Here is a 10405-nt window from a genome sequence, read left to right as displayed (position 1 = left end):
ATTTGCTGGTAAGTAGAATTCTATTTTAGATGAATGACACATCCTCCTATAATAGTTTTTGGCGTATAGTTATAGGCTTAGCTATCTAGGCTAGGGCTATAATATAAGCCTACTTCTACTATCTAGTAGGGCCTAGGCCTAGTTAGTACTGTAGTTTACTACTGTGTAGTGTAGTGTAGCAGCAGCTGTAGGCAGGCAGATAATCGGGTCAGAAAAGTAGGCGGGAACCCACTTTGAGGCCTAGCTAGGTCCTATATATCGTACTCACCTAGCTAAGCCATCACTCCACAACTAGCTACAGGAAATAGGCCTACTATGTTGATGTACCACTGATACTTTTCTATTTGACTTTTGTATTTATACATCATTGTTTTTCAATTTATAGACTTAAGCTAATGAAGACTGGAACAGAAGTTACACCCATACAGCATTTTAAAGGCAACTGGCAGTAGACTCGGTAGTGGAACACAAGATAAATATTGGATGACTATCATAAAGCATTAGGCAAATGTGTTGGTTGTTTTCCAGCTTTTAAAATGTTGTATAGTTTTCATAATTCGAGCAATAACATTTGTATACAGCATTAAATAAATAAAAAATACTACTACAGTACATGAGATAAAATCACCATAATTTTAATGTGTGAAGATTTACAGTACAGTACAGTAAAAAATGAGTTAATTACTAGTATATTTCATTGAATTTCTGCATTATTGTTGACAATTTATTTTCAACTATTAATTGATGTGTTGATTGTGGCATTACAGCAATAGCTTGTCTTCTGTGGTTGTTCATCCATTTTAAAGTGTCATAGTAAGAAACGTTCAAATAAATATTGTGAATGTTGCTACCACATTTTGTGTTGATTTCTTCACCATTTTCCACTACTTGCTCATATTGTTCATTCAAGTGTGTTAATACCTATTAAAAGAAAGACATTATTTATTAAAATATGTACATAAAAAGTTTAATTGTGTGAATGTTGGTTTGAACGTTATTGCGTTGGAAGAATTTTCAACATAACGGTACTAAGTACTGTAAAGTACACATTCCAAAAAATATTTAACTTAGATTATTTGGTCATTTTCTCTAAAATAATTACATTATTGGATGTACAGTATAGGCCTAGTTACAATTTTCACAAATTTATATTAGCATTAAAATCTAATTAATCATGAAGGAAAAACCAAGCACCATAATCTCTCCTGGCCCTGGTGGTGACCTTATTTTCTATTTTTGGCAGCCATTCACAAGTTTTCGCTTTTTGAGTTTCGCTGCTCTTATGTATAATTTTTTTAAATCACAAACTCTACATAGAAAAGAAAATTAAATGTTTTAAAATGAATGAAGTGATATGAATAATGATAAATTAAAAACTATTATTAATATTATAGTATTATACTAAAAATAAGACGAGTTGGTGGTGTCGAAATTCACACAAGTCACAATAAAACCATGGAGGTATAAAATATTTTATTTTTATACCTCCATGCTAAAACCTTATTCCTTACTCCACGCTCACAGATGAATGTTATAGGCCTAATCCTATTTAAAGCTAGGTTGGCAATAGCTATTAATAAGGCTTACAAGTTGTATCTATTAGTATTAGCTAGGCCTGCTACTCACTCAGGGTGAACCCTCACTCAGGCCTACAACTAGGCCTAGTACTACTACTACTACTAGACTAGCTACTACTCTAGGCCTAGCCAATAGATAGGGGATAGTACACTAGATAGCCAGTACAGCTGTAATGGGCTAGCTAGGCTTTCTATACTAACTAACAAAGCTGCACCATAGAAACTACAGTTCTTACTTACCAATCTGCTAGGGCCTAGCCATAGTCTTTTCTTCAATTAGGAGTTGTTTTTGTTGTTGTTAAACTACAGAACTTTCCCACATCGTCGTCTCGCCATATCACGTCGTTTTTTTTTCTGATGACCTAGAGGTCACATACACGCACAAGAATCATACAATATGCATAATTCATAAGCTAATTCAGGTCAAGGGTTAAATTAAACTGGAAGCCAGCTGGCTGCCAGCCAACCGACTTCCGGTTGACTATTTTTTACTTTAAATTACGATTTTCTAAGGTAAATAATTTTTTTTTTGATCCAATTTTTTTTCAAAGTGAATAACTTTTATGTATCATTAAAATGGCCTTTAAAAAAAAAAAAAATTTTGTTCAGGGGAACAATACATCTTTAAAACTGGATGGCCAGCGATGGAAAATAGGCGGCAGCACAAAATTATGCAAGACGATGCCTAACAAAATTATGCCTAATCTTCACCAAAGAAACCATAGAAAATAATGGAAATATGCTTGGCAAAATGGATCTATGTCAGATTATGCTAGAAAAATTATGTCTAGAATTAATGCTAGATGCTAGATGGATCAAAATTATGCTAGATAACATAATTATGCTAGATTTGCTCACTATAGTTTAAAATCAAAACGATATTTGTTTATATTTTATTATCACATGAATGCATATACACATGCTTACTTTACCCAAATTGAAATAATTCGGTACAAGAAATAATTCTCCTGATGAGGCATACTAATTCCTTAAACCTAGTATCATTTGATTGGCTGTTTGAATAATGTGTATATTTGCTATACATTTGATTGGTGCCTCTTCTATCCTCTAATATATCTATAAACGTTACTGTCTGCTGACTTTACACTGCAATAACCTAAGTATGACCTGTGTAATGATCTTCTATCTAATAAAACTTTTGGGGGATTTTCGTGATGATAATATATGTCAATCTGAGTGTAATCAGCGACAACCATATCATTTTAACCGCTTTTAACACAGAAATTCAACGTTATCAACAAATCAAACAACGCAACCAGCATTGTTACAAAGTCTGCAGAAGTTGACAAAAGTTTGTCAGTTTGTTGTTCAGATTCTAATCAGCCAGAGTAAAAGCAAAAATGTATCACACGCGATATAATTTCCATACATTTATACATTACATACTTTATACAGACATAATTTGCAGAGTTTTCGCCGATAGTCTGTTTTCTTCTTGTTCTAATCAACCAACATCATTACAAAACATTCCAAAGACGGCCAAAACAAATTCATATTCTTTTATTCACAATATTGTAGGCCTACGATAGGCTTATATATTTTTAAATATATGATCATAACAATAATCGTATACTAACTAAAAGTGTTTGGTGATTATGTTTTAAAAATAAATTGTGCTTTTAGAATTCGAATCACGTCAGATAATGGCACTATGTTGTGGACGTTTCACAACTGATTGCAGCTGATTGACTATGCTTGCCAATACCCTAAAAGAATGAACTTTATAGTATATCCTTTACTTTTATCAACTTCATGAATATTCGAAAAATGTTTCATCTGGTTTTTATATTAACTATCTTTTCAACAAATCTTCATCTGGCAAGCCGAAAACATCGGCAAAAAGCAGACTCTAGGTTACGAATAATGGGGCGCTGCTCTACAACTAGCAAATCTAACAGTACTCCTTGCAACCACTAAAATCTAGTCATTGCCAGATAAAGCTTTGTTAAAAACAAGTCGAAACGTCGCACACGTATACGTATACGTATATATATAGTTCATGAATATTTATGTTTAAATTTTTTAATTGGTGCGCATTATTATGTAACTTTCAATGAGTATTTTCGGTTCAGAACTGAAAGTGAATTCCAATGCTTATATGAATTATCATACTTATTCACAGTAAAATTAACAATAAAAAAGAGGGTGCAATATCGTTGATCATGTAGTTCTACTTAAATTCGCTTCATTTTCTGGTAGAGTCATATTAAACCATGAGTTTGGTTTTTTTTGGCAACTATTATATCACATATCAAGTATTGTTTATTTAAAATAATTCGTTTACAGTAATATCACCGTGATAACACATGCCCAGTCATTCTGAAAAATGTTTCCAGGTCTATATTCCTAAAAGATTTTTCGACCCTGGGATCTATGTGATCAAGTCAAGAAATAAACCTTATAATAACACCATTATTTTTGCAAACAATTACGTGTTTGAAACAGATCTATGCCGATGGTAATACTTAGTGTCATGGTTGGTGCCAGTGTTTAAAAGTTAAAGTTACCATGTAGTAATGTGTTCATTTGCTTATTCATGGTCTAGAGTATGATCAGCTACCAAAAAAAATGTAAAATTAAATGTAATTAAAATTGTGATATCTAGAATGGTTAGCTTGCACAATGAATGCAACCCTGTATGGAAAATAAAATATTATACTGTAATATAAAACATTGGGATTATAATAGATTCTGTGGTCAAAATGGATGACGCAAGCTTTTACTAAACGAAATCTAAAAAGTATTCATGGGTCTCACAACTTATACTTGGCGAAAATAAGGTGGCACGTTTGGAAATGATATAGGCCTATGGCATTGTTTGGTCATTTATTATTGATTTTAACATCTTTTTTTGGTTGGTAAAATTGTTTCACTAAACTGAGCACGGCCTTTTTGCCTTTTAAGTAAATGTTTGTGAGAGGGCTGGATTACAGTTATATTTTAATTTAAGATACACACAGCATACTAATGAGAAAGAATGGTTTCCCTTTTTACATAATTACTGTAGTGATGAAGTTGGATCACCAATGCAGAACTTAATATCTTATTAGTGCATCTTTTTCATTTTGAAGGTTCGCTAAATAGGTCCAGATATAGTATTTTTAAATATCTCTTATAGTATTGGGTGAAACATGAATAGAAAGTATTGTTTCTACATCAGTTGCCATTGTTTTCGTGTTTCTAGGATGTACGGTTTACTATTTCTGAGGTATCGGACATTATCTGAAGTCAAAAGTAAAATTTAAATTATCTTAAAATCTTAAAAGAATTTCCGATACGAGTTTGCCATACCAAATATCATGCTTCTAACCCAATTTGAAGTATTGGCCAATTTTAAAGGAACCACGCTATATTGTTATTTCTGTCTGGCAATTCATAAGCGAAGAGCATCTACTATATAAGTTTAATTAAAATTATTCAACTTTTGTTATTTGGATAAATAATTTTTATTCGGCTTACATGTTCCAACTAGGAAAGATTGAAATTTCACTCTTCCCTCGATCCAACATACATATAAATTAAGCACTATGACTTTACGTTCGGTCATGCTTCATTGTACAGAGATATTCAAACATTGCAACACAATCTCCATATGTGTGACTTTACACTGCAATGTCATTATGACCTTGTAGTTTTTAAACCTATGAGTTTTTTTTTATGATAGTACATGTCAATACTAACTGTAATCAAAGTTATCCAGAAGTTACCGACAAAAAGATTATATCAACTGTGTTGCTCAGATACTAAAGAATCGAGGTAAACATTTGACTAGCAACTTATAAAACAAAATAATAAAATTGTCGCCGAATGATAAGCAATCAGTTCGATGCCCTGGTTATGCAGTAATCACATACAATACGATCAAAACAAACATGTCATCAAGTAGGCGTGGCCGTTTATATGCCTACAATGATTGCCAGCAAACATTACAGACGATGGCAGTATCAGGAAAATTCAACAAACAGAGCAATTACATTTGTTATCCAGAAGAAATTCATACAGTATCAGTTTGTTGCTCAGGTAAAGAATCAAAGCAAACATTTACTACCAACTTTATACAAACAAAACAATCATATGTCTACATAGGAAGTGTCGATTACTCTGCTTCTAATCACCTAAATTGGGACCAAATCAAACATTTACGAATACAACTTCGTCATTTGATACTTAGGCTTCGGTCCAAGTACATGGATCCGACTCTCTATGGGCTTAACTAGAGCACTGAACTCTCTACGGGATTGGCTAGATGCACTGAACTCTCTACGGGCTTGGCTAGATGCACTGAAGTGTTCTCAATGAATTGGAAATTTTGAAGACTTGCAAGAATACTACACATGGTGAGTACAATTTAATCATAAACCACAATAAGTGGACATCCACCAATAATTTCTGTCAAAATGCATACAGTTTTGGGATCTGCTCCTAAAATTACCTTAATATAAGTATACAGATGGGTATAAAAAACTATAGTCTGAATATACACCACTGTAGGAAATATACACCACTGTAGGAAATATACACCACTGTAGGAAATAAGTGATGTAAAATTCGGTTCATTATTATACATCCAAATCATGAAGATAAATTGTTTCACTACACGTGATCCGCATACTCTGCTTTAGCCCTCTTCACCCAATAAGCTGACATTTTTATATCTTTTTTTCGATCATTATTCAAAATATGAATGTTAGATTTTCCTAATTTTTATATTATATAATAGTATTAGTTTTATATATAGTTCATTTGTTTTCTTATTTAATTTTAATCCAGAAACCTCTCCAAACTTTTCAATAATGCTTATGCTGTTATCTATACTATTTATATCCTTTAGAAAAAGTACAGTGTCATGCTAGCTGTGTAATCTTACTATCTTTAAATATACCATTGCCTGCAGGAACAATCAGGCTTTTGACCATATCACATGTTCCTATTTTCGTAGCTAGGACTTCAGCTACTAAAATAAACAGCAGAGTCGACAAGGGACATCCATCCTTTTTCATTTTCTTTATTGCTTGCTCACATTTGAAGAGAGAGAGAGAGAGAGAGAGAGAGAGAGCTGACCCTCACATATCGCATTTCTCTCATAATTTTCAAAAAACTCTTGAAAACCCATCTTTTCCCGAAATAATTATGTTCACCAGATGATCGGTCATTGTAAAGCGCTTTGATCCTTGTAAAGGCGCTATATAAATTGAAATGTTAATGTTAATGTTTATATAATCTGCATTATCTAAATGAGAATTGTTTTTTTTTACCATATTTAATAAGGGTGATCCGTCAAGCAATTGCTGATCATTAGGGACCCTCAATGGGTTCACAAAACCAACATACACACAGGCCTATAAATATACAGATGCTCTATATAAACAAAGTCTAATTAACAGGTTTTGGGAGTGGAGTTGTAATTTTGTCCTTAATTTTAATCCTGACATGTGACAGGACTTGAACACAGGACCCTTTGAGCGGTAGCCAAGCATCATAACCACCAAGCCACAACTCTACTAATCATTTTCCATAATCCCGGGCCTCTTTCGTCATTAGTCAAACTTATTTTTAAGGATATGGCTTGGTGATCAGACATGATTGACGGCCTGATATAAAATGTGTTAACATATTCACATAAGTCGTTAGATATATAAAAAATAGTCCATCTTTCTGAAAGTTTGGGTTGATTTCCTTCGCCATGTGAATTGACATGTAACCGGGTTATGTTTTCTTCAAATATTATTAAGATTAGGGTTTTTTTTATTGTAAAAACAGAATTATCTACTTTATAGACACTACCTTTTGGTCAAATTTTCTGTCTAGAGCACAATTAATATCACCACCTATAATTATTTTATCATTATTGCTTTCTTTGAAGTCAATAATTGTTTTATGTAAAGTCCTAAAATAAGAACATCTATCTTTTGCATAATTTGGGCATATGAATTAACAAGAATGAAACAGCTTTCATCTATTTCAATTCTTAGAAGTAAAAATCTACCATTAATATCTTTGTATTGTTTTGTTACCCTGTGTTGAATTTACCATCTCAATAAATGTGGATATTCCTCTACAGTGTGATGATCCGAAGCATTGGTAGGAATCACCTTGTCATATATCATCGAGCGACTGGGTTTTATCATTTGTCAAATGTGATTCTTGAATGAAGATGACATCAGCTTTGTTGTCATTGACCCATTTAGATATAATAATTTGTTTTTGTTTTTCCCCAGTTCCTCTAACATTTAACGATAAAAGGTGTATATTTGGTGTCATATGATTATCAAATATAAAACACTACTTTTCCTTTATAAACCTTATAATTTATCTTAAATAAAAGTAATAAATTATAATAATAATTATAAGTCATATTGCACAGTAGTTCTGATAATTATTTCCAAATTAATAAATAAATAAATAATAAATAAATTAAATCCAAATGGTATTCCATTTGCGAATATAATCCTTTCCTTATGTTATCTGAGATAATCTCAGCGCCAAAACTAACCTAGACCTATAAGGTAGCATACATACTGACGAATATGAATAGGACTATAGTGAATTAAACTTGCATTTCTACCTTTTAAAAAACAAGGCCAACAGCCATAAGTCGCGTGCTCTCAGAAAAAAATGAACTTTCAAAAAGTACTTTAAAGCTCAGGTACAGGCATGAATTTTAAATATAATATCTGGTTAATTGTACATAAATCAAATATTTGTAACAGAAATCAAGACGAAAAAACATGAATTTCTCTTAATACGGTCAAATACAAAATTTGGCAAAATTCTGCCATAAAAACCAGAAAGACTTTTTTTCAGTAGTTAGGTAGTATAACCTAATGTAATAACATGTCTGGTGACTCCCTACAAAGTGAAAAAAGATGGTGGATATACGGTGGATAATTTTAGCTATAGCATGAAAATAAAAATCTGAAGTTGAATAAAAATACCAGAAATGTAAAATTCAAGTTATATTACCTATATTTAGTCATCTGATAACATTTTTTACCACACCGTTTATTTTTCATAGGTTTTTAAAATGCCTCTCTATTTACAAAATGTGTGTTCAAAAGAATAGAGATTTTACTGTGTAATTTGAACTATCCCCCCACTGATAAGAAAGTGCTTATTTTCAATAAGCTCATGTAACACAAATAAAATCCCAAAAAAATTATGAAACATAGGGGAAACTATAGATCGATAATTATTGGAATGTATGATCAATAGAAATGTTTTGCCCGCACCTGGCCTTTAAAACTTTTCTGTACATCAAAACAGTTCAAAAAGTACAGAAAAACGCAAAGTGATACCCGACAGACCGACCGACCGACCGACAGACCGACCGACATAGTTAAAACTTGTCTGTACATCAAAACAGTTAAAAAAAGTACAGAAAAGCGATAAAACGCATAGTGATACCGGACCGACAGACCGACAGACCGACCAACATAGTGAACTATTGAGTCGCGTCCACGCGACTAATTGTCTGTACATCAAAACAATTTAAAAAGTACAGAAAAGCGATAAAACGCATAGTGATACCGGACCGACAGACAGCCCGACAGACCGACCGACATAGTGAACTATTGAGTCGCGTCCACCCACGCGACTAATTGTCTGTACATCAAAACAGTTCAAAAAGTACAGAAAAGCGATAAAACGCATAGTGATACCGGACCGACAGACAGACCGACAGACCGACAGACATAGTGAACTATAGAGTCGCGTCCACCCACGTGACTAATTGTCTCTACATCAAAACAGTTAAAAAAGTACAGAAAAGCGATAAAACGCATAGCAATACCGGACCGACAGACAGACCGACCGACATAGTGAACTATAGAGTCGCGTCCACGCGACTAATTGTCTGTACATTAAAACAGTTTAAAAAGTACAGAAAAGCGATAAAACGCATAGTGATACCGGACCGACAGACAGACCGACAGACCGACCGACATAGTGAACTATTGAGTCGCGTCCACCCACGCGACTAATTGTCTGTACATCAAAACAGTTCAAAAAGTACAGAAAAGCGATAAAACGCATAGTGATACCGGACCGACAGACAGACCGACAGACATAGTGAACTATAGAGTCGCGTCCACCCACGCGACTAATTGTCTCTACATCAAAACAGTTCAAAAAGTACAGAAAAGCGATAAAACGCATAGTAATACCGGACCGACAGACAGACCGACAGACCTACCGACATAGTGAACTATAGAGTCGCGTTCACCCACGCGACTAATTGTCTGTACATCAAAACAGTTCAAAAAATATAGAAAAGCGATAAAACGCATAGTGATACCGGACCGACAGACAGACCGACAGACCGACAGACATAGTGAACTATAGAGTCGCGTCCACCCACGCGACTAATTGTCTCTACATCAAAACAGTTCAAAAAGTACAGAAAAGCGATAAAACGCATAGCAATACCGGACCGACAGACAGACCGACCGACATAGTGAACTATAGAGTCGCGTTCACCCACGCGACTAATTGTCTGTACATCAAAACAGTTCAAAAAATATAGAAAGGCGATAAAACGCATAGTGATACCGGACCGACAGACAGACCAACAGACCGACCGACATTGTGAACTATAGAGTCGCGTCCACGCGACTAAAAACAATTTAACACTATATAAATATAAATTCAATTAAAGCTAATAAAAATGTGCACAATACAATATTTATTCATATCTTATTCTCTCACTCTTCCCGATGAATAAAGAATATAACTACTGTACTACCAAACTAAATAAACTAAAATACTTCAGGGCATTATTACAAATTATCATTTCAGGTAATGATCAAACA

At 33.6% G+C, this 10405-nt stretch overlaps 1 long non-coding RNA gene across 1 annotated transcript; it reads right to left on the bottom strand.

Moving 5' to 3' along the window:
- Positions 1-610: 610 nt before the first annotated feature.
- Positions 611-1936, bottom strand: LOC140046406 (uncharacterized). Its single transcript, XR_011844777.1, has 3 exons — positions 1818-1936; positions 1195-1309; positions 611-921 (listed from the first exon to the last, which is right to left on the bottom strand). It is a non-coding gene; the product is annotated as an uncharacterized lncRNA (long non-coding RNA).
- Between the last annotated feature and the right edge of the window lie 8469 nt (positions 1937-10405).

Source organism: Antedon mediterranea, chromosome 4 (genome assembly GCF_964355755.1).
Source record: "Antedon mediterranea chromosome 4, ecAntMedi1.1, whole genome shotgun sequence".
Taxonomy (NCBI): domain Eukaryota; kingdom Metazoa; phylum Echinodermata; class Crinoidea; order Comatulida; family Antedonidae; genus Antedon; species Antedon mediterranea.
Note: the sequence above shows the minus strand (reverse complement) of the source record. Positions and strands in the feature narration are given on the sequence as shown.